At 36.5% G+C, this 7,129-nt stretch overlaps 1 long non-coding RNA gene and 1 pseudogene across 7 annotated transcripts; both read right to left on the reverse strand.

Annotated features, from left to right (window-relative positions):
* Window positions 1-1,371: 1,371 nt before the first annotated feature.
* On the reverse strand, window positions 1,372-2,352 carry LOC113290748 (annotated as a pseudogene).
* An 832-nt stretch (window positions 2,353-3,184) lies between these two features.
* Window positions 3,185-6,842, reverse strand: LOC113287365. 7 transcript variants are annotated; one of them, XR_003329981.1, is made up of 8 exons: window positions 6,390-6,842; window positions 5,878-6,000; window positions 5,608-5,804; window positions 5,261-5,524; window positions 5,017-5,136; window positions 4,107-4,874; window positions 3,940-3,985; window positions 3,185-3,507 (listed from the first exon to the last, which is right to left on the reverse strand). It is a non-coding gene; the product is annotated as an uncharacterized LOC113287365 (long non-coding RNA). The 7 variants fall into 7 exon arrangements; XR_003329979.1 differs by having other exon boundaries at window positions 5,240-5,524; XR_003329982.1 differs by having other exon boundaries at window positions 4,107-4,514; window positions 4,717-4,874; window positions 5,017-5,524.
* Between the last annotated feature and the right edge of the window lie 287 nt (window positions 6,843-7,129).

The following is a 7,129-nucleotide window of genomic DNA, read 5'->3' on the forward strand; positions in this document are numbered from 1 at the left end:
ATTTCTTTGGACAATAACAAATCTCATGAAACATGAATTTTGTATCCAAAATACTCAATTAAATTAACCACAAGAGAACCCATGATTAATTTAATCGAAAATGCTCACATAAGAAAACTTACGGAGCGGCGCAGTATCTACACGAAGATGTGGATCGTGGAAAGACCAATATTGCGGAATATTCAAAGATTCATTCTATTTTTGCATCACTATTTGCATAGGGACATATTATAGACTTAATCTTTGTAAACAAAAGTTCATCCTATCTTCCATCATATTTGCATAATGACGTAATAGGCTTAACTTTTGTATATCAAAGTTTCATCCAATCTTTTATCAAAATTTGCATAAAGACATATGAAAGACTTAACTTTTGACCTTGTATGCATACGTCCAAAATGCGAAGTTAGGACAGGTAGAATCTGTCGAAAATAGACATATAGGACACATATTGTCTGTCCTAAAATCCGTCATATTTTTGGTGTACTATTTCTTAAAGCACGGACTGTCTTCGTCAAAAATTTACATCGGATTACGTTTGTACTAAAATAACAACCGACTTTGTTTGTCAAAATATAGGTTTAAAGATTTCAGCTGGATTCAGCAGAATTAGTCAGCTTCACCTATTCATATTCTGGCGGGTATGATTCTGCCAAATGATTTTTTTTTTCCGAATTTATATTATTTTCAGAATATTGATACTTGAGACAAGCAAGCCAGCATATGGAATTTTATTAACAAATTCAAATGACTTTATTAACATTCACTTGATTTCAATTACAGCCAATGCTTCAAAGGAAAATTACAACTTGAGAAACCAAAAATCTCAAATTCAACAACACCATGCACTTTATGTTCAAAAATATAAAGAATAAAAGAAACCAAAATATATTCAACTTTCAGGTGCCCGAGCTCCATTTGTTTATTAGACGATATACCTTCAATAATAGATAAACCTTTTGAAGGATTGATAGTAACATCTACGTCTTCCAGTAAAGGATGTCGGCCTTTCAAAAAGCCAAGAACCGATGATGTAAGCCACTGCATAGATTAGCATACATATGTCAGGAAACATGGGGTAGATATTAACATCAAACGCTAAGGTACCCTCTGGAAGAGAATATCGTATATCTAAACATGCGTAAAACGACAGTGTGTTATCAAGACATACAACCAACAGAGACCAAAACAAGTTGAGTAACACCTTGTTTGTTTACAGCTGACTCATCTGAGTCGTCTGGATCTGAGTCGTTTGAATCTGAGTGAAATCACCTGACTGATTTGGATCTGACCCAGTAAGGTCCGACTCAGAAAATGTGTTTGTTTTGTGAGTCAGACCTGACTCAACTAACTGAAATTTATGGGACAGAAAATACCGTTGTACATATTTTAGGCCATAAGAATTTACCACTACCAACTTGTTCAATAGACTCTCAACCATCTTTCTTTTTCACGTAATCAAACATATCAGACATCATAAAATAATAAATTCCAAAAAAACATTTCAAGTTAAAAATCCTAAAAGCATAAAAAAAAACTTGTTATCCTCCAAAAAGTTGTAAGTAGGTACTCCAGGTTCTTTGGTGCTGAGCACTTCCGATTCCTGCCTGAAATGTCGTAGTGAGAACCATGCATGGCATGGACAGAACAAACCATCAAAATCCCCAGGCATTAGGCAAAGGAATGCAACCAAGATGGGTATAGACACCAACAACAATAAGCCATTCTGGGTTCTTGACTTTAACTGCATTGTCCTTTGGATCACGTAGGGTGCCCTGGTCGGCAGTGTTGGCAAGTTTTATATCATCCTCATGCGGCGTTTGATGAAATCTGCTTTCCCACGCCACTTGACAGTCACAGTAGAGTCGGGCTCAATGCCTGACAGGTCAACTTTGAGAGAGGCCAAGGCCAAGACATCCATGCATACATGCTCAAAACAAACTTGAGGACCAGCAGACGAATCAGGGAAGACGAACCAGGGCCAAGAAATCCTTACTCACTGACATGCTCACTATAAAATATCCGAAGAGTTGCTGGGGTTTCTTCCTCCATCCCAATGTTAGATATTTGTTGGGAAATAGAATCCAAAGCAAACCCTGGCACAATTAAAAAACCCATCAAATGAAACGAAAACTTGGGATAATGCTATAATCTTAATCATTTATATATGTAACTGTACTGATAGTGTATATCTAACGGTAACCACAGGAAAACAAATACGACACGTGGGTAATTTGAACGGAGATCGTGCGTACAGATTTTATACATTTGCGAACTAACAAAATAAATTATCACTAAGCATATGCCTCCAGTCAAGTACGCACAAATTAACAGGATGTGTAGAGAAACCATTTTATAGATAATATGAAATAAATTATGCATGCGGTCCTCGCTTGTATCATTTTATGAAAAATTGACAAAACTAGGGCTGCACATGGGTCGGGTTGGGTCGGGTTTGGCCTCACCCGTCACCCAACCCACTGATGGTGAGTAACAGAAGTTGTCACCCGCAACCAACCTAACATTACAATGGGTTGATTTTCAGCCGACCCACATTACGATGGGTTGATCGGGTGGGTGGCGGGTTACCCACCATAAAATACAATGAACATTACATTAAGAACCCAATTGAAATAAGCCAACCCAAAATCAATCTTAGGAAACAAAATCCTAATTAGTATTTACAAATTACAATGATTCCTAGTCTCACCTTTGGTTGTTGGTTTACTGGTGACGATGTTGATTGATTGCTGCTGGTGATGCTGTGATTTGATTTACAAAGCTAAGAGAAAATGAAAAAATAAACTGAGCCTCTGAGACTGCCGTTGAAGGGAACTGATTGAAGACTCTTCAGTGAAGAGAAGCTACCGATGATTAGGTTTAGGCATTATATATTATCACTTCAATGGATGTGGTTCATCTAGGATAGGTAATCTAAGGGTTAGCATTAATTTAGAAATATTTAGGTGGGTGGGTGGGTTGGGTCGGGTGAGGGAAGTTGTCACCCACAATCGATCCACCATACCATGGGTTTTGATGTTGTGACCCATAGTCGACCCGCTCCTAAGTGGGTTGGGTCGGGTGCGGGTAATTTCAGACAGGTATGGGTTGAGTCGGTTTTGTGCAGTCCTAGACAAAACAACACCATGAATACCCAGAATTTGAAATGTTTAGCTATAAAATGTTAGACAAAACAAGTGATTTCAATAGCTCATATCGGGGTTCTCAATAACTGCATATGTTATGGTAATGAGATTCACAGAACATCAAAATTATATGGTTTCAACTATGCTTACCTAACATATACTACATAATTTGTTTAGCTTACATACAACAAGCACAACTGTTTCTCTTCATAATCAAACATTTGTCATTTCACTAAACGGTAGATGGAGCAATAGAGATACATGAGAAGGAAACTGGAAACAGTCAGGTGAGTGAGAGAGGTGGTCCAATTTCCCCTCATTGTTACAGCTTGGGTTTATTATGGTTTGGCGGGTTTATAATCTGGGAGCAGACAATAGAACCTTTCTTAGTTAGCACAAGAAATGTAACCAGTACACACAACAGGAAAGATACATATGTAGCCAGGCCATGGTTTAATCAAAAAAAGGAACGGAGAGAAAGACCAGGGCACAACAATAATGTTTTTTTGTTCTCTTTATAGAAAGAAAATGACATTGGAATACTATTTGGAGTCATCTTAGGTATACTGACTAGATAACTTGGCAACATTTACATAACATGACACAAAAATCTGATCAAATATACTTTTTTTCTTGGCATTTTCACAAACACCATCTAAAAGCTAAAAAAACATCCATCAAATACTCAACCAGCAAAGCCAACCATCCAAGAAGAAAAAAATAATCAAGTAGAGTATGAGCATAGGAAACCCCCGGCTCTAAATGAAAACAACATGGGATGAAATTGTTATACCTTCACGAAATTTTAATCTTCTTCTCTCTTACTTATTTCCTTCCCCCTAGCCAATTAAGAACTCAAATTAGAACATAAATAAAAACCCATGTTCCAAATCACACAAAACCCATAAGAAAATGAAAGAAAATACATGGATGAAGAATTAGTAGATTTGCAAATCATACCTGAAGATGATGATTCTTCTAAAAGAACATTAGGTGATTTAAAAGAGATGGAGAGATAAGTTGAGAGTGACGATGAAGATAGAAATTAGTAGATTTGTTGAGAGAAATCAGTTGAGAAGAAATCTAGGTTTTGATTCCTCGTCTCCCATCTCTGCTCTCGACGGAACAAACGAAGGAAATGAAAAAGAAAATTTTTGATATAAAGCGTTGAGGACATTTTGGTCGATTCTAGCGAGTGTTTGAGCCATCGGCTCAGGGGCTAATCCATGACTGACTCAGTAGGACCCGAGTCAGGAGTTACTTCTGACTCAGATGCCGAGTCAGGAGTTACTAATTATTCAAACCAAACAGTCTGACTACTGACTCGTCGTGAGTCAGAAGTTGACTCAGACCCAGACGCCGAGTCAGCTGCAAACAAACAAAGTGTAAGTTGAGCCGGAGAAGCACAGAATTCACATAAAAACAGCAAGTATCAAGATTACATACAATATATTTATCCACTTCATGGGAAGGCACTACCTTTTTGAAGCATGGCTAAGGAGATTTCTCAACCACTAAAAGACTTAGTTTCCTGGCAAGCTTGATGTCTAGCTTAATAAGATTTTATTACCTTGAATACGACACCTTAGCACCAAGAACAAAGAACCAGGCTTATAATTGGAGTTTTCAGTTGCACTTCTTGGAATTGAGAGATTGGTGAGGCTTTCCCCGTAAACCAATAAGACCCAGGTAAGGAAGTAGTAATACATCTAGTTAGTGTGCCTATCACTGTTAGCAAAAGTAAAAAACATACACAAATGAGATTTCCATGACACTTTTGCTTGGAACTGTGGAATTTCGATATCTAAGCCACAGATAACAAAAATACACCTAATTTGACTGCATATAGACCAGTATAGTATGATATTACCTTGACTCTTCATATTCTCAGACAACAACCATCATCTTCGCATCATCAACAACTCTTATGAAATCTAGACCTAATTCTCCCGTTGTTGTTTTTTTATATTTTGTTGAGCTTTCATAAGTCCTTCAGCATGCACCAGCAAAGAAGATTTTACCTCGAATTACATATAAATTAGCCCGAAAAAAATAAAATCCACAGTTAATACTACCAGCAGAGTACACAATACCTGGTTATATACATTGCTCACCTATAGCTCAAAATCATTAAACTTTTCTTTCATCTCAAGAATCTTTGTATCCCTTCCCTTCAACCACGGGAAGTTTCAAACCTACCCAATCCTTTGTAATGGACTCTTTATATTTCTTTAAACATTCTCCATAAATTTCTATCTCCTTTTGCAGGTTGGACCGGAGTAGATGTTGTTCCTTATGAACCATCCGAACAACCTTGAAGCTACACCCCAACTCATCAACAGCGTTAGCTTTCCTTAGCTTGCAACAATGTGCAATAACTGCAAAATGATAAGCAGTCAGCACTGCGAAACACTTGTACCAAAATCTACTGGAAATTACTTTCGGCGAATAAAAACCTAACCTTTTTTTCAACAAGCACCAGGATGACTCTTAAACCCAAGAACAGTTGTAGAAATCCCAAACGTATATAGCTTACCTTAACACCGTTAATAATTTGAAAAGCCAAATAGATATCATCGTTGTCAACAACAGTAAACAACTTATACGAATGAAGTGTTCACGGCCATTTTTTGTAATTGTTGGAATTTGATATCTAAACTGCATATAACAAATACACCTAGTTATTGAGCCTACAACACATTATTATTAGGAAGTTAACAACTGGTATTACCTTAATTCTTTCATATTCTCTAACAGCAGCCATCTCTGCCTCATCAATAACTCTCATGAATGCTGGACCCAATACTCGCATTGTTTCTAATACATCTTGCTGAGCTTTCACAAATCCTTCGACCTGCACCGCCAAAGAAGATTTTAACAAGAGTGATACATAAAACAGCCCAAGAAATAAAATCCAGAATAGTTTGCAATATTCAAGCCATGATTTACTCGTAGATAAATGTGATCCATGTATACTAGGAAATTTTGATAATCCAATGTGTTGTTGGGATTCATTAGTTGTGAGGATTTAGGGGTTTTTTCTTCTTCTTATGTATGCTAAACCCAAAATACTAAAAAAACCCAAATTCCACTAATAAAAAGTACAAACTCATACAGAAATAATGTTTCACACAATCTTAGTTTCTTATTTTTTTTAAATCATAAAATGCTAAATGTGAATCAGTATTTCATTTAAAAAAAAAATCTAAGATATAATTATGTCAAAATCAAAAGAAGTTTTACTGATTCGCGTCTGTAGCTATCCTCCACTCTCGGTTTCTACGCCTTTTGATGATGATCCTCTTCTTCTCTTGATGATTGAATCCATTTTATGGTCGCCTTTGCCATGCATCAACCGACCACCGTTTTCACCGTTTCAAACCAAATCTTTGTATCCCTCTATTCAAAGCAGAAGCTGTAGATATACAGTTATATCAAATCTTACTTTCTATGAGTTATATTTGGATTTGGATTCCATTCCAGTTTATTTAAAAATTTGGGTTTCTGAAGAAATTTGAAGTATTTTGTGATGAAACTAAATTAGTTTAACTTGAAATCTAAGAAAAGAGAATCTGAAGAATTGAAGAAACTGATTGAGTTTAAGGTCGGAAGGAAAGTTAAGGAGGAAGTTTTGTTTCGATAAACACGAAGGAGACTATGGGAGGCTTTATTTTCTCTGTGTGTTTTTCAGTTTCGAGAATTTTATGGATCTAATAAAAGCCGTGCGATTAAGGTGATCTAAAGGTTTTTATTTTTATACGGAATTTTAAGGGAGTGGGGGAAAGCAGAGCCCAAAAAGAACTACAAATTGGATATGTTATTTAGCAAATCCAAATTTTTCGACGAAACCCAACTGTTAAACATATAACTACAGGTGGGATCCGTCCATTTTTCTGCGCTCCAAGTGTCCTAAAAACTAGATTTTGGATTAATGGGACAATCATAGTTTACGGACGCAAACACATATATCCCATAACAAGTTG

Source organism: Papaver somniferum, chromosome 6 (assembly GCF_003573695.1).
Source record: "Papaver somniferum cultivar HN1 chromosome 6, ASM357369v1, whole genome shotgun sequence".
Taxonomy (NCBI): Eukaryota; Viridiplantae; Streptophyta; class Magnoliopsida; order Ranunculales; family Papaveraceae; genus Papaver; species Papaver somniferum.